This window comes from Spea bombifrons, chromosome 4, assembly GCF_027358695.1.
Source record: "Spea bombifrons isolate aSpeBom1 chromosome 4, aSpeBom1.2.pri, whole genome shotgun sequence".
Classification (NCBI taxonomy): domain Eukaryota; kingdom Metazoa; phylum Chordata; class Amphibia; order Anura; family Pelobatidae; genus Spea; species Spea bombifrons.
In genome coordinates, this window is record NC_071090.1 from 81484360 (window position 1) to 81502908 (window position 18549).

General features: G+C 40.2%; 2 protein-coding genes across 2 annotated transcripts in view; one reads left to right on the top strand and one right to left on the bottom strand.

Moving 5' to 3' along the window:
• Window positions 1–7880, bottom strand: part of LOC128490608 (tropomodulin-3-like) — a 30644-nt gene extending 22764 nt beyond the window's left edge. Inside the window, exon 1 of the mRNA XM_053462568.1 lies at window positions 7775–7880. The gene's annotated coding sequence lies outside the window, so the exon portion shown is untranslated. The remainder of the gene's footprint in view (window positions 1–7774) is intronic.
• A 5261-nt stretch (window positions 7881–13141) lies between these two features.
• LOC128492596 (tropomodulin-2-like) overlaps window positions 13142–18549 on the top strand; it is a 28411-nt gene continuing 23003 nt past the window's right edge. The window contains exon 1 of the mRNA XM_053465195.1: window positions 13142–13209. The gene's annotated coding sequence lies outside the window, so the exon portion shown is untranslated. The remainder of the gene's footprint in view (window positions 13210–18549) is intronic.

An 18549-nucleotide genomic window follows, 5' to 3' on the forward strand; every position in this document is an offset into this window, starting at 1 on the left:
GGGTTTTTACAAGCAGTTTCCAAAGCAATGGGCTTAAACGGCACACCCTATCCCTGTAAATGAAAAGTACTGGACTGAAAATGTTTTCATGGCTGCCAGACTCACTCAAAAGTAATTATCAACAGGGCACAATGAGAAGAAAACAGAACGGAGGAAACCTTTATCAGGCCTCAACATATGACTTCACAGGGGAAGTCGGGAGAATTCCAGAGATGCAGGATGAGGTCACTTGTTAATTAAGATCAGTAGTAAGTAGACCCTTAGACATTCTTCACAAAGATTTCCAGCTTCAGATCTTCACAGCAGGGTGAGGGGAGCCAGGAAAACACAAATGGCTCTAAATATCATGGACGGCTATAAAACTATAGATGTTTTATTATATAGGTTATATATCGGAAGTCAATCCTGAGTGACACTGGCATGCAAAGCATTATACACCATTTATCTGGTTGTTAAAAAATGTAAAACAAAGGAAGAGAGGCAATAGAGAAGAACCATTGTTTTGTACGTCTGTGTGCTACTTCGGCCCGTGTTAAAGGCCCATGCACAGCGTCCTGGAGCTGCTCTTGGTTGCTGTCAGAAGGCAGTCACCCTGTAATGGTCACTTTCCTAAAGAAACTTTTAAGGGAGGGGATTTAAACATGCATGGTATAGGAATAATGCCATGCTGAAAGGGACATACCAAGACATTGTTGAAGATTCTATGCTTCCCACTTTGTGGGAACAGTTTGGGGAAGACCCTTTTCTATTCCAGAATGACTGTGCCCCACTGCACAAAGGAAGGTCCATAAAGACATGGTTGGATGAGTTTGATGGGGTTAAGGTCAGGGCTATATATGGGCCAGTCAAGTGCTTCCACATCGAACACCTTTGGAGATAAACTGGAATAGAGATTGTGAGCAGGCCTTCTCGTTCAACATCAGTGCCTGACCTCACACTTTTGGAAAGTCTTCCCAAAAGAGTAGAAGCTGTTACTGCTGCAAAGGGGGTACCGACTACATATAAATGTCTATATATTTAGAATGCAATGTCATCAAAGTCCCTGTTGGTGTAATGGTCAGGTGTCCTTGTCCTTTTGTCCATTTAGTGTATTTAATGCTGCTGATTTCTGATCAACAAAGTATGTGAAAGAACAATCTAACTTCATTTTATAGAGTTTAGGGCTGCAACTAACGATTATTTTAATAATCGATTAGTTGGCCGATTATTTTTTCGATTAATCGATTAATCGGATAAAAAAAATGAATGTAAATTTTTCATTTATTTAAAATAATTTACTAAACAAATGATGTTAAATACAAACAGCAGAATAAAAAAACTTTGATAATACATTTCTTGTCTTTATTTCCCAACCAGCCCCCCAATATATGCACATTTGAGCCCAGGCTTGCTACGCTGCCTCCCAGACATGCCATGCTGCCCCCCCACATATGCCACGCTGCCTCCCACATATACCACTCCACGCTGCCTCCCACATCTGCCACTCCACGCTGCCTCCCACATATGCCACTCCACGCTGCCTCCCACATCTGCCACACCACGCTGCCTCCCACATGCCACTGTGCCTGATACGCCTTATACCCCCTGAAACACCACTCCATCCTCCCCAGACATGCCACCCTGCCCTCCCCACATATGCCACGCCATGCTGCCTCCCACATCTGCCACTCCACAATGCCTCCCACATATGCCACGCTGCCTCCCACATCTGCCACTCCACGCTGCCTCCCACATCTGCCACTCCACGCTGCCTCCCACATCTGCCACTGTGCCTGATACGCCTTATATCCCCCTGATACCCCACTCCATCCTCCCCAGACATGCCACCCTGCCTCCCAGACATGCCACTTCTCTACCCCCAGATATGCCACTCTACCCCCAGATATGCCTTATACACCCTGATACACCACTCTGTCCTCCCCAGACATGCCACACTGCCCTCCACACATATGCCTTATATACTGTATATGCCTTATACCCCCAGATATGTCACTTCACTGCCCCCAGGATTTAGATTCCCCTAAATTAACCCTAAACTTCCCATTAACCATAACTGCCCCTAAATTAACCCTTAACACCCCCTTAACCACAGCATCTCCTAAATTAACCCTAAAGACCCCATCAACCACAGCATCCCCTAAATTAACCCTAAACACACCATTAACCACAACTGCCTCAAATTAACCCCAAACACCCCATTAACCACAGCTGCTCCTAAATTAACCCTAAACACCCTATTAACATAACTGCCCCTAAATTAACCCTAAACACCCAATTAACCATAACTGCCCCTAAATTAACCCTAAAAACCCCACTAACCATAACTGCCCCTAAATTAACCCCCACCTCCCCTAACTTTCAGTAGCCCAAATATATATATATATTACATACATATATACACGTATATATATATATATATATATATATATATATATATATATATATATATATATATATATATATACACACACATACACATTATATATATATATATATACACATATACTTACAGTTAGATGAGTGTCACAGCCATGTGGTTCTGGCCTGGAGAAGGAAGGGGCGGGGCCAGTTGTCACAGTGATTACAGGGAGGGGGAGTAAGTAGGAGCTGCTGCTGTGAGACGGTGAGTCAGACTAAACGGATTATATAATGAGGGGGATTTTTCAGAGCGTTTGCTCTGAAAAAACCCTCATTTTATAATCGATAATAATCGATTCAACTAATCGATAATGAAATTCGTTGCCAACGAATTTCATTATCGATTATTATCGATTTTATCGATTAGTTGTTGCAGCCCTAATAGAGTTCCAGAAAATAGTTTGAGATATTTAAATAAAACTATCTATTCTAATCAGGTAAACCAAAAATTGTCAATTAACCATCAATTTCTAGCCACAATGTCTTTTCACATGCCACATCCCACCTTTAGAGGTTCGCTGGAGTCAACCGTGTTCTAATAACGCAACAAAATGTGAAAGATAATGCCGAGGACAGTAGTTAAGGTGCCTTCTTCCATTCTATATACAAACGGTGGGTTTTGGAGACATATACACACACAAATATATATCATATAAATCTAAGCCCTATTAGTTTTATTTTGTTTAAAGGTAAAATGTTTTTTTTTTTGCAAAAAAGTGACATCTGCAGTAAACGAAAAGTGTTGTATCTTTCTGTAAAATCCACACTAAGCAGGGCTGCCCGAGGTTGCTTTGTCGTTCTGTGCCAATGTGCCAGGTCACTGTGGGGTTCAATCCTGAACCTTAGAAAGTTACAGCAGACAAGAATAATTTTCTAGTCTTTCATACACGTGTAGCACATCTACATAAAGTACAATAAATCGAAAGAAAGGCATTGATTTCAATGTTTCAGCCCAAATCGTGGCTATTTAATATTTGTGATAAACGATTTCCTAACTGTTAGCAAATCTGGTTTTGATCAATGTCCAAAACATGAATTTCATGTTTGTGTATAGCTGCTGTTTATTACACACACACTTAATGGCTTACACGCGGAATTAATCGGTTGTATATTTGTATATCGGTTTTCATGCAAGATGTCTACTTCTAACACTTTGTAAAAGTTTGCTTTGTTTTAACGGGCAATAAAACCCTCATTAATCAAAGATCACCCGCTACCAAGTCTTCAATTTACCATCAGAGGCCAATACTGTATATTGAGCTTAATAAAGCATGCAGCCGCTGTATGAATGTAAGGGACATCCACAGCCTTCACCATGCATGAAGAATACGCAGATCTTATCACCTCGCTCCAGTGACAGCTCCGGTAGGGAGTGTCTCTCTGGCATGTGACTGAACCAGGTCTTGGTGAACTATCCTTAACCCTTGACAGACTTGTCATTTTAGGCTTTTCCTTGAATTTTTAATCACATAAAGAACATGCAAACTTTTAAGAAACCTTCTGTCGCCATGGCAACATCCTAACAATGCCTGCTTTTGTCAGATGACAATTAACCGTGATTAGGACAGCATTATATAATTATATTATTTCTGACGTGGACATTAAACAGTGCTAGAAGAAAATGAGGTATACAAGACTCGTTGAGGCAGCAGCGTGCACATGAAATACTGAGAGGGTTATTTACTAACGTTTGCAGAAGAGTTGTGGTTTCCTCACTCTGGGAATATACTATGCATTGTAAAGGGCGTCTCACAGCACACCGATCAACAAAAAGGACCGAGCTGGTCCTGTATAAAGCATAGTTCTGTACTTTCTGCGCTGATTTAAATATGCATTATACAGGGCAACCCAAGCTATTCTTGGAAGAGAAACTCACTGGGGTCGGGGCTTTATAATGCAAAGTGCTGCCCACCAGATGAAACCGTTCTGTCCCAACAACTGCCTCTGTAAGGAATAAAGCCAATGACCAGTTCCTATCCTACAAACGGTTGGACAGAGCTCCCCCCCCCTAGTTTCGTGCACAGAGTTAAAATGATATTGACAATTACAGAAACCGTTTCACACAAAAAAAAAATGTTCTAGCGGTAGGAAGGAAATGAGTTACTATTAGTACAACGCAGCAGAATATGATGGCGCTATAATAATAATAATATTTTTACACGTACCTGTACTTACCCGTTCTCACTACTCAACCGTGTGATATGTTTCCCACAAACACATGCTGTCATCTTAAATGTGCAAACCAGTAATATATATATCAGCAGCTATGCATTAAAGAGAGTTACTAAATCTAACAATGACAAAACGCATATGTACCGCAGCAATATGAATTCCAAACGGATAGTGTAATCCTATCCACAGCTATTATATTATATAGGACTGGCTGGTATGCGCATGTTTTTTCCCCAAAGATGATTTACTACTTGGACTATCCACCAAAATATCAATTTAAAGGGGAACTACCAGCCTTTATTAGTCTCTCGCGTGATATGTTTATATTGGCAGTAAGGTACGTGCTGCGTCCTTTATTTCTTGATGTGGAAGAGCAGGAAATGTATTTAAAGCTTGGAACGCGTGTCTTGGTCCCTTTCTGTTCCCAGTAGGGACTTCTAGGTCGCGAGATCTAGCTTCAGAAATGGCAGAAGATCACGGGGAGGTGAAATAATAATTAACGCCAGGTTCCAATTGTTTAGGCTTTTTGCAAAAAATATTACATATCAATATAGGCCGGTAACTAAAGGGTGTAAAAGTAAGCTGGGAGTCTCCCATTAAGGAACATGCAGAACATCTCTTCAAAAAAATTTATATTTTTAATATTAGATTTCAGACTACTAATATGCCTTTAATTCTACATAACAATTACAAAAGAAAAAATAGAAGGAGATACTGAACCCCAAGCCCCTTTTTTGATGTCAACAAGATTGCCTGCCTGGTGGAAATCATAGACAATGCGTTATGTGTGCCGAAGCCCGTTGTACAGCGCTGTGGAACATGTTGGTGCTATATATATCAATAATAAAATAATAAGTGAACTCCCAGCTTATGCACAAGCATGAAGGAGATCAGTGTGGAAATTACGTGTGGATGAAGGCGTAACTATGGCAGGGAAGGAAAAGAATCACAATAATACACAATGTTCTATTAAACGCCACCTTTAAAGCTTTTAGTAACAATGAATAAAAGCAGCAAAGGCAGAAACCAGTAGACCGTCCTGAGCTCTCCCCGCTTTCCCTAACCAAACAACAGAACGGACAAATAATAATGCAAATAACGCAAACGCTGCTCCCATCATATCCACGCAGGTGTATTTCACCCTTATAAAAGAACCATCAGTAAATGCCCATCTCTGGGGCTTAAGACAGACAGCCTTTTACATGACTTCTGGGGTAATCCGCAGCATGCAATAACACGAGCGCACGCAATAACACGAGCGCACGCAATAACACGAGCGCACGCAGATAACAGGGCACTGTTTGTTTCCCATGGTGCTCAACCAATTTGTAGTAACTAATTCGACTATGTCAACACGATACAGATGTGTACCTTTACCTACAGGAAGAAGACAACTCATCCAGCCTTATCTTGTGTTTGTCACAGAACAAAAATACTCCCCTGAGCGATCTTAGCCCTTTAAAATCAAGCCAATGTTATATTATATGTATTAAAACGCATCCAAACGGTTAAAGAAGCCCATAACACATATAAAGAATAAAAGGGAAGGATATCTGCCCTTCATACTGACTCCATACACTATGTTTATTATTTTACAAGCTGTGCAGAGTATCTGATATTTAAAGAGATTCACGCAGCCAGTGCCAAGTACACTTCATAAAGTTGCTGCTATGGTAACTAGCAAAGGCAGCAAAAAGTAGCGATAGAATGACTGACTGTAAATACATTAGAGCCAAGATCTGTATGTAATAAATACATTGTTTCACACCTCTGTGCGGACATCCGAAGGGGAACCCATTTATTAACCAGCTTCGGAGCCCAGAATCCTGTTTCCGTCAATCAACAGAATTTATTATATTTATTAAATATCCTACATGAACGATTATATTGTTCTAATGTTTATAAGTACCCGTATGTTCAGTCCGACGCCTACTATCAGAGCCTCCTGTGACGGGATAAGGTAGTGAGGTTTTGTTGAGGTGACAACACTTAGGGTTTTATTCACTAAAGTGGTGGTTTCAACTCCCTCGCTATTTATTATGGCAGTTTTCCCACCAAGAAGGGCTAAGATGGCCCCGCACAATGCATTGTTAAAAGGTCGGAAAGAATGAAGCTCACAGCGGCTGGCCCTTCATAATGTATAGCTGAGTGCCTCTGCAGACTCACCTGCCAACTCTCTCTTTAGTGAATAGACTGATACAAGTAACACACAAGTAACACACAATGGATTGTGGAACATGAGCGAATGAAACAAGTTTGAAAGGGTTTGTCACTTGTTTGAAATGTATACAGAGTGCGTTAATGACCTTAGTGACTACATATCGCAATAAAGTACGTACTATGCATAAAGGTGGGAATCAGGCAACCATGTCTTGCATTATAGGTGTATAAGCACCTCCAGGTCAATAAACATAGCGTGTGTCACCATAGAAACACTATATTGTGGATTACAGACTGTGATATTCCAGGAGATGAGGGGATGGATCACTGTGTAATGATTCAGAGTGCACACGCCTCAACGAGCAGCACCTACTCCTCCCTGCTGTTTAAATGGCAGCTCCTGGCAATACCCCCGTGCTTCCAATACCCTACACACTGACCTCTATACTGCAGCACCAACACACCTAACGCCGGCTGTGTGTCTGTCGGTCCCCATACACCTAACGCCGGCTGACCAACACACCTGACGCCGGCTGACCAACACACCTGACGCCGGCTGACCAACACACCTGACGCCGGCTGACCAACACACCTGACGCCGGCTGACCAACACACCTGACGCCGGCTGACCAACACACCTGACGCAGGCTGACCAACACACCTAACGCAGGCTGACCAACACACCTAACGCAGGCTGACCAACACACCTAACGCAGGCTGACCAACACACCTAACGCACCTAATGCAGGCTGACCAACACACCTAGCACAGGCTGACCAGCACACCTAGCACACCTAGTATTACCCAGAGTATTACTGGAGCTGCCTGCCGCTGTAACATCTGTTCTCACAAGCCGCCTCTCTGTGAACACTTCCTGGATAAAGTTATGATAGTTTGAAATAAGTTTGCCTTTACCTCGTTTTACAAGCCAAATGCACAACATAAAGCTTGTGTTTCGCTGGCTGTAGCCCCCACCTGGTTTTATGCAGATCCGGGTCCCCATTAACAAAAAGCGTTCCCTTACCTCCCAGTAACTGCCCCGCAAGAAAGTGGCAGGAAGCCGCCAGCACCCACCAGCCGCTACAACTACTGAACTCTTCCAGCGCTGTCTGCAGAGCGCATGCGCGACCACGCCCTGACCGCGAAGCGCAACGCATTCTGGGAGTTGTAGTGTGCTGCTGTCACCGCCTTGGAATGCTGGTGACTGATTTAAGACAATAAAGATAGGTGTGGGGTTGATGTCAGATGAAGAGTTTACCTGATGACGTAGTAGTGTTTTACAACTACCTTGTTCTCAAATACCTTTCCATTAATAGTCATTTGTTGGCAGTTTGTCATCAGCAAAGCTTTGTAAATAAAGCACTTAGAAGACATATATCTATGTTCATTATTTTTCTTATTCCTTAAAAAGTAAACATTGCTACAACAAAACGAATAATTTGGTAATATCTGGATCAACACAATAACTGATAATATATAATAAATACGCGTTTTAGTAGTGGCCCAAAATATTTATATGAGCTGCCTTGATTTAAGTATTTTTGGCCACTGCCAGAAGCTTTCTTGTTGGTTTTTACTGTACCTTTTGTGCGTCTTTTATGTATTTTTTCTATACTATATGGTCCGCCAGGAGAACAGCTTGTCGTGAATTGCTTTGCAGGGACATCAGTTGAAATACCTTTTGTAATCAAGTCAAAGGCCCTAACATAAGCTCCTGCACCAGTAGAAGCACTAACAGGACCATATTACCCGAATTATTTAAATGTTTTGTTTTGGAAATATGCATATTAAAAGTACTCACAGGATACTTTCCTAAGCATTCTTTCTTTTATAGCGTCCCTTTAAATCGCCCCATTAATTGTTTAAAGATAAATACATGTGCGATAGGATGTTACCCGTTTAATGAAATATTTACTGTCAAAACAGTTGGAAAACGTGTAAGCAAATGTTACGTGAAGAGGATAGTCATATAAATGATTACAACATTTTACCAAATTTTATTTCATGCTCAGATAAAACCAGTTGGTGATGGCTGACAATGACTCTTGGATCCTATTTTATTATCAACATTTTAAGGTGTTTAGCGGACATTGAGTTTGTTAGATTTGCCCATTGGGCTGAATGTCATCAGCCCTCCCCTATCTACAATGTGTCCCTTTTGAGGAAGAAAAGTCCCCTTATGGCACCTTAATCCCCCCCCCCCCCGTATTTCCCTGATGTCCCCTTTTCTAGTCACTCAAAAGGTTTGGTGGTGAGTATGAGTGTTAGCGGTGTTCTACAGGAAATTTGTTTACAAGCTGTGTAAATCAAATATACCATCCTTCAAAATGAATTACCTAAGTAACTATCAAAAAGTCATAAGGTCCCTTAACATTTTTTCCAGTTGTTAATATTTAAATTATCAAGTATAGATGAATGTGAACCTAATGTTAAACCTGTATCAGATATCATAAGTCCTGCTGAAGTTAACAATGTTTGTAAACAAAATCATAATTCTTTAAATTCAATTTTGCCTTATGTTTACGCCTAATTATCATGTGACACAAAACAAGCACAAAGTGAAAAGAATGCAAATCTGCTACTTAGCTAAACAATGAATGCTTTATCTAAATATAGCAACGCCTTTAAACCATTAAACATTTGCTCATCACATTTAGTTCACGGGGTGAATTATACAAGATGTACAGGGATGTAAACATTTTTACTACTTTACTATTAGTCTACTAGTAAAGTCCATCTCAACGAAGAAGTGAAAGCTTACCATGAATGTGTAAAATGTATGCTGGCATTGATTCCATATATACGTGGATCATATAGAATAGGATTGTAATTAGGACATTTTCTTAAAGGGGTAGAAACTATGATTTTTTTAACAATTTATAAAAAAAAGTCAATTGATGGTTTAACGCAAAATGACATCATTGTCTATGTTTTAATTCACAAGGCAGCGTGGCATCTGTGAAGCCAACGAAGGAGTCCGCCGGCACACAGCTGTGAATGATGAATGTAAAATATTTTGCATGTTGGACTAGCGGTTAAGTCTGAATTTTGGCCCAGAGGCAAAATCTGCAGCAAGTTTTACATTCTTTAAGTCATTTGGAGTTAATTATTTTTCCAATGCGTTTCCTGTCTACATTGGAATACAAACAAATTTAAAAATAACAATTTTCTGAATTTGTTTGCCAATATGTCACAGTTTGGTTTATTTTGTAATAATTCATCTAGTTTTAAGTACTAAAACCAAACTTACATTTTCAGCAATTATCCTACAGGTCGAGTGCACTGTGGCGCTAAATACCTTTCAGATCAGCAAAGACTGAAATGATAAAGCACTAATAAATGATTGTGATGTTTAATTCTAATGTGGCATGACATATTTTTGATATTGCAATCTGTAGGTGGACAGATCCTTAGGGACCCAAATCCCTCTGCCCCTCTTTCCTCCTTGACATCCCTTTTTCTTCAAAGTTCAGGATACTTGATAAGTGTGAGTGCATTACATTGTTCTACAGTTCTAAAAAAGATTGTGTGATGCTGTCGGCCCGCGGCCTACCAGGCATTTGCCCAGTTTGCCAGATGTTCAGTCCGGCCCTGGGGTCTGGGACTGGGTCAAGGGAGAAGTGGTACACCCTATTTACATTTCAGTAAGGCATTTGAGTCTTTTGTCAATCATAGAAGACTACTGGTGAGGTTTTGGCTGTTTTATGTGGCCGAAAGGACAAGCTTCCCAATCTAGAACAGGGCTGCACAACTACAGTCCTCGAGGGTTGCAAAGTGCCTGCAATCTTTGGATATCACAGCGCAAGCACAGGCATCCTAATTATGAATTAAACTGCTTGTCCTGAGGCATGGATACACACACTTCTAGTTTGCTGCCCCAAGTTGTGCAACCTTCACATATGAGATATGAGGTGACACTCAGCTATTGCGTGTGCCGAAGCGTAGCCCATTTTTTTATTTGTTTTTTTTTCTGTGCATTTTGCCATACTGTATCCAGGATTAAAATCCTCAGTCCTGTATAGGCTTAAAAAAAACTGATGAATGCATGTATGATGTATGACCACCGTGAACATACATGGGAAACACCATGAACATTTATTCCCACTCCCCTTCCTAGTAATTGGCCAGTTAAGACTGGCCTGGGGTTATCCTGCACACGCGCACAACTAGCCCCGCTCCACACACAGCTAGCCCCATCTCCACACGTGGCTAGTCTCATCCCGCACTAAGCCACCTCCCAAAAGATGGAGAGCTCCACATAGCCAACTTGAGAAAATCCCATGTACGTCCATAACTCTGCATGTAAAAATGCTACATTCAAGAACTTTTAATCTTTATATGTATATTACAATGACACATTATTTTTTATAAACGCCTAACTAACTGCTGTACTTCATTGTTCTACCAAATCATTGCATCACATTTTCACTTATATTTCGACATTAAATAACCAAGCGCACATTGTATAAATAGGGGTCCCAAATAGTATAGTATATAGAATAGTATAGCCTGCAGCTAAGGCCTACATCATCTACAGTAATGCAGAAGAAAACAGACCTTTAGAATAACAAAATAATGTACGTTTATTAAAAGCACATGGCTGAAACATTAAAAGGTCTCAGTCTATCTAATTTGCGATCCAGCTGCACATTCTTGCATCTACTGTGTCCTCCACACCAACACCCACATATCCTGCTGATCCGGCTGCCGGACCTGCCAAAGCTGAACCAGAACAAACCCAGATAAAGATCCACATCTGGTCAGCCTTTGACCTGTCTCTGCTGAATGAAGGGAAACTATAACACAAAAGACAATTCTCTTTTTAGATTTTATTTTCACATTGTTCTTGTTTTTGGAATTTAAAGATTGACTTAAAGGGACACTTCAGCCATCATACGCACTTGAAAGCATATGTGGTCCTTTAAGAGGGACAGTTTTGCAAATGTGGGCGAGGATTCCGCAGAATCTTTCCCCCTGCCCCAGGTAGATTGGGCTAAATGCTTCTCCCTGCACTCACCTCCAGGAAGCTCCAACGTTAAGACCCCCAGTGCCTAATTGATTTCAATGGGAGCTTATTCCTGCCACTGATTGACAGCTTCAAGCACCCAATCAGTGGCCAGAAATCTGATCATGGTGGAGGAAGCATGGTTGCAAATTCCGTGTCAGGACAGGTAAGTGGGAGGATGAGGGGTAACGCACAAGTCCGTGTGCGTCCTTAAAACAAGTGAGTTACATTAAACTGTCCCTTTAAATATGTTTTTTTTTCTGATGGCAGTTTATTTGAAGAGACTCATCTCAGAGCAGCATTCATTATGTCACTGGCCATTGACTAAAGCTCTTTATGAGAAATGTCTATAGCCCAATAAATGCTTTTTGGCATATTTTCCAAATGGCAAAGGTACAATGCAGTCTGATGATGACACAGATGATGATTTAGGCTTAGCAGCCAAACGCTTCATACTACACAATAAACATATCCATCGCTTTGTGCTTTAGTATTATTATTTAGCAATTTATATAGCGCCATCATATATTCCACAGCGCTGTACAACGGGTACACAATAACTAGTGCATCACATCACGACTTGGATTTATAGAAAGATAAGGTAAAGAGAGGTCAAACAATATTTTAACAACAAATATTTTTTGTAGCCAAGGACCAGTAGATCAAAGTTTTTGAAACCAGGGATTGCTGACAAAAAGTACCCTTCTCCAGGACAATGCCTTTCTTGTTCATTAAAATATATATTATATTGTTATTTGACTATGTTTAATGTGTGTTTTTTAGACATATATGACACAATTTATTTGGCATGACATTAGCTAACAATTCATCCTTTTAATGTATTTTTATTTAAAATAGATCTCTGCAATATATAAACCTTAATAAAGTGCATCAATTATACTGGTCAACTGATCATACTTTACAGGAATTTGAAAATCCTGAATTAGCAATCAAATACAGTATTCCATCATTATTCCAATAATAGCTAAAACTACTTATAAAACTACAACTCCCATAAAGCAGTTCGTTTCAAGCACCCCTTTGACGCGTGTAACATGAGATCACCATTTGCGCAAACGTAGGGCGTTAACTTATACTTGCCACTAGTTGCCATCTTTAAAATGGGCAGAATGGTACTAGTTTTATCAATGTTTGCAACTTTAGATAGTAATAAAAATAAAGCTACACTTCTGTGTATCATTTCTGTCAGCTAGCAACACAAACATCGGAGGGAAAGAGCAACCCCGTAGATAACAATAATAAACGTAATTCAGGCTTGCCAGAGCAGACTGCTTGCCCTTAATAAAGATGGCCGCTGCGTTCTTCTAATGTATATGGTAGTCCTCCTCTTTGTACTGTATGGGGGAATAGCACCCCCTACAGCCTGGATGTGATGAAACGGTACCCTGACTGGACACACATTGAAAGAGGATCAGAAGAGGGAAGCTTGGAGGGTAAGAACACCGATTCTTTAATTTGCTGTTAATATGTTTGTTTGATGAGCTGATGGGGATGTCACTAATCGCATCCAGTAATCCAATGGAACCTGTCGCCTTTCTTTTATGTCCTGATTGTTTATGAACCACCTGTTTAATGCTAAGATCAGCGGGCGATCGGACCTACTGGCCATGGTGCTGGAGGGTATTAATGATGCTCACATCACTGCAATGGTGTAAAAACAGGGGCAGGTTATGGGGGCATCCCTGGCCAGGCTCTGCACACACATGGCCGTGTGATCGCATCTATGCAGATAACGGATTTACTATGAGATATCCCAGTGCTGGATCGTATTGCGGTACGAGAACTGGGTGTGTTGTGATGAGCTTCAGTCTGTAGATATACACATTATAGATCATGGCATGTCTGATTCAATATATATGTGTGCATAAAGATATATATATATATATATATATATGTGTGTGTGTGTATATATATATATGTATATATATATGTGTATATATATATGTATGTATATATATATATATGTATATATATGTATGTATATATATAAATCTTTATATGTGTATATATTTTTCTTTCTATTTTCACAAATGTGATTTATACCAAAAAAATCCAGTTCAATGCGTTAAATGCAAAGCAAGAATATTGGTAGCATAAAGTAAATCTGCTTTACTGGATTGGTGGAAAGTGGAAGGGATTTAAAGATTTCCCAGGGTGGGCAGGCTCAGTTGTTTAATGATATAATGTATTCGTGTTATGCAGTGGCAATGATGTATGGACACATGGTGCTGCAAATGGGCAATGCAGTGCGCGGTGGTAACAGAGGAGAGTTTTACGGTCTTGCAGTAAAACCACAATATTTATATGAACGTCCGTCATTAGTCATACTTACCGTCCACTTTCTAATAGTTTTGTATATAAAAAGAATGTGAGTTAATTACCGGTAGAAAGCAGTGATTTCCCACATGCATCTGGGCCAATCTCTAACAGGGCAGTGGAATAGCCAAGTCATTAAAACCCTGTTACGAGATAGTATTCCCATGCCCGGTAATACATGGGCAAATATGAAGCCTGTGATTCCCACACTGTTGAGTTAGGAAATCATTTTCCCTGTGGCTTTTAAAAGTTAATTTCCTTAACTGGGAATTAGAACTTTTTGCCCCAAATGAATATGCATGCGCTTAAACAAGCACAAGTAACAGGCTCGGCTTTAACCATGGACATTTTCAATTTAAACAATAATATAGTGTTTTGCTGCCCATGAAATGGTTAATATTGGACCAAACCCCATCTGTTATAACTCTCTTAGGCTGTGTCTGTAAAAAGGACAAAGTCACCTTGACATTAGCTTTGATTGTCCAAATACAAGAACAATTTTTTTAAAAAGTAGAATTTGCTTCCTTTTCATTGTGAAGCAGAGTCATTTTGGAATAGGCAAATAATGACACTCGTGTTGTGTATAACTTGTCCTTAAGTAGACTGTTATAATGCACCCATTGAGAAAAGGTGGCTTGCTTGTGCCATGGCTACCAGATATTGTAGTAAAAGTTTGCGTCACTGAGTTTGCGTCATCCATGATTTCCATGTTCATTTAGAAAAATATTTTTTTTAGCCTCACCACAACCCACCTTTTAGTGAATAAACCATATATCTGTCTCACTTAAGAATTGCATCTACAGAAGACATTACCTAAAATACAGCCCAAGTCCTGGGTCAGTGGAGATGTTCAAAGGGTCCGGTCTTCAGGCCAGTAGGGTTCCAGCCATAACCAGACTTTGGACATTGGACGACCTCTTTTATTGACCACACCATCGTACGTCTGAGCCCCATCATATAGTACAAAGCATTGGAAAGGGTGTTATGGGGTCTCCACACACATACATTTGATGAAGAGCCTTCTGTGGTCCCAACAACATCTTATAACTAAAACATATGGGAAACACTTTGGGAAACTCCATCTAGAGCCCTGTAGTATTCAGATGTTGCTACAATGGTTGAGACGACTCAACCTCAAACCAGAATGCATCACAATATGTAATACATAAATTAGAAAATTCAATGATAGATCTATAGATTTCTACAGGAAGTGTGTGGCGGGGAAGGTTTCCAGTTGCTAATGCTACTCTTGTACTACTAGCTACTAGGTCTTGTAAAAAGCACTCTTTACGTATTCATGAAATCAATACATATGACTTTCACCAGCCAGCAAGACAATTTAAAGTGACTGTTACGCCACACTTAAAAGTTCAATATTCGTTTTTTGGTGTAATGGCTTTTAATGCAAAACAGTTTTTCATCTTACCCAACTGATTTGGGCAGCAGTGGACTTTTGATTGATAACTTCACATACCCTTACTTACTGTTGTGTGTAATACATACCTTTAGCCATAAAGGAAACCAAGATGATGCATACTATATGAATGTGTATCATCATGATGCAAAATATTCCGCCTTGTCTTTATTTACATGGACACGGGTGGGCTTTTAAAAGATATATTTAAGTACTTTGTATGCATTTTAATAGGCATTCATTGAACGTGAATGAAAAATAATTATTTAGCTTTAGTGGAAGCTGCAGCTCCATAACACTGATTGGCTGCTTGAAACATTTCCCCTGCAAGGCAAAAGGCTGGGGGTTGAGGAAAGGGGCAAATGCATATGGGGGCTTTCTACAGAATCCCCCGGTGCTTTAGCAAGGTGAGCACCTGCAAAATCTAAAAGAACCACTGAGCTATGAAATACAATAAAGTTCATATGATGACCGGCGTGCCCCTTTAATGATATGTCCAGGTGTATTTGAATGTACTCCCTCCTGTGTTTCTATTACAAAGGAAATGCTTGATTGATCTTCCAGTAATAGTTTGGGAACATGGTGGTGGTGTCAACAATTAGTAATATGAGAGCTTGGATAATGACTGATGATCGGTGCTGGAATGTTTATAAGCTCCGTGGAGACAGTTGGAATCATACTGGAAATATGTGATGGGGCTTTAAGAAGAATACGGTGATTGTTCCTGAAATTGGCTGTAATTATTCTAAATAACGTCTTCGTTTTGGTCCTTGGTGGAGACCTCTGGCATTTTATTACCTGCTGTAAGAAGTGATGCATCGTAGAATGTTAGGATTCTGTTACTCATAACAGAGCTAGAAGTTTCCACGAGTCCACTAACATGTGACGAGAACGATATTCCAGAGTCAGATGTTCACTTCTGCCTGACATGTTGTCCCTGGTCTTCACTGCAGAAGAACTGTGTCCAAAATGTTTGTTTGGCTCCTCAGGTCCTAGTAAACTGGACTTTTTCTTCTAAGCTAGTTATAATATGCACTTGAATGCATACAATAGCTGTATGGTCTCTTGAGGTGTCCTATTTTCCACGTAGACCCCTGTGTGCATGCACACTTAAAGCAGCCAATCAGTGGCACGTATTTTTGGATCGCTCAGCAGGAGGGCAGCTGCAGCTTCTACCTCAGGTAAGAATGCATATTAAATTATTCTTTTCTTTAATGGAGCTCTCAGGGGCAGCAAACTACCCCTTTAATAAAATGGTATGTTTAATGATTTTGGTAAGACTCCAAAAAGAATGTAATGGCACATTAAGTAGCATGGCTTACATAGCAGGTATACACTGTTCTCTCACTATAACACGGTATATATTTTTAACAATCCTTTTAATCTCTGTTTTACAGGAGCGTGTACTTTTGAGTTCATGGGCTGTCACACATCCAGATTTTTTTTTAATAGCGCCTGCAGATTCCGTAGAGCTTTATGATCAGAGTCAGTAAGATACATTTTAAATCACAAACAATAGCAGGCTGGTACAAAAAGAGAAGAGGGCCCTGCTCTCGTGAGCTTACAATCAAGTATAATCTTAAAATCCATATTTGAAGGAATACGCTGTGTACATGGATTAACGGAGGGGGTCGGGGAAGGTTGTAATAAATCTCATAATCCATGTCTGTCTTTAAAGAGATGCAAAGAACTGGAATGCATTAAGAGGGATTTCATAACTGTAATGTCCACAGAACTAACAATATGGTATGGATAGAATATACATTTATTATGTATAGATTGTATATCCAAACAATTTGGGTATTTAAAGAGGAATAATCAGATGTGATAACACTGAAAATCATCATCTACCATTTGTGTTTATTCAGTGTTATGTTTTTAAGATATGTTTTCAGATTCGCATACTTTGCAGCTCTTCCAAAGCCTTAACAAGGGCATTGCATGCATTTTTGTTGTACTTGAGTATCAGAAGAGATAAATGTAAGTTTTAATTTAATTACATTCAAGAAATTTAATGTGGAAGAGTAGGAAAGTGGGAAAATCAAATTTCAGATTGTATGTGATTGTGTTTCATGTACAACAGCTTAATCACACTTCCTTTTCTTATTCAGGAGCATGCTGAGGTGGGTGTAATGTACCCAGGGGCCACTAGGTGGCAGGCAAATAAGTGATACTCATTGGATGGGTTTAATTCACTAAATGGAGAGTTGGCAGATAAGTTGTGGTATCTCACTTTGATATGTATTATGAAGGGCCAACATTGGAAAGTTTTTCCCAGCAAGAAATCTTGCTGACGTACACTTAGGACTGACACAAACAGTTTGGCCACAACGACCATTCTCAGACCCACTGACACAAACTCAAACATACTCTTACTGCCCACTCTTTGCCACACTGAAACTCAAAGCCTTGAAGTCTGAATCATACTGACTGCTCCCAACCATACAAATGTAAGAATTTAACACAACCTGCATACATTCAAACACACATACCATTTTCAGTCAAACTAATGCATACCCTGTTGTATATCCCCCAACACTTCATGTGTCCAAATTGGGACACCTTCATAAGGGCGTGGTTGGAGGGCCACCAACCATCTGGCCATCTTGGGGTGCTTAGCTGAAATGCAGCAAGGTGGCCATGCTGGAGCTTTGAGTGAGGTCAAGTCACAGCTTGCTGGGCCTGTTAGAGGAGATCAGAGGATCTCCACAGCCTACCCACAATATCCATTGTGCCCAAAAGCAGGGTAACACCCCAAAATCAGGAGAACACACCAAAATCAGAACTGTCTCATGAAAAAACTAGATGGTTCTATTTTGAAACATACTCAGATCATACACATCGCACATCTCAACCACTTCATTCACAGGCTCATACCACTCTCTGCCACTGCTGCAGCTCCATTGTCCAGTTGTGCAGTTCAGATGTGTCCCTTGCTGCTGCATCATATGTTTTAAATTCAAAAATACTCTTACAGAAGAACTGCATGGTTCTGAACAATCAAGCCCTAGAGGACACCAAAAAATTGAAGGCGTTGGAACTT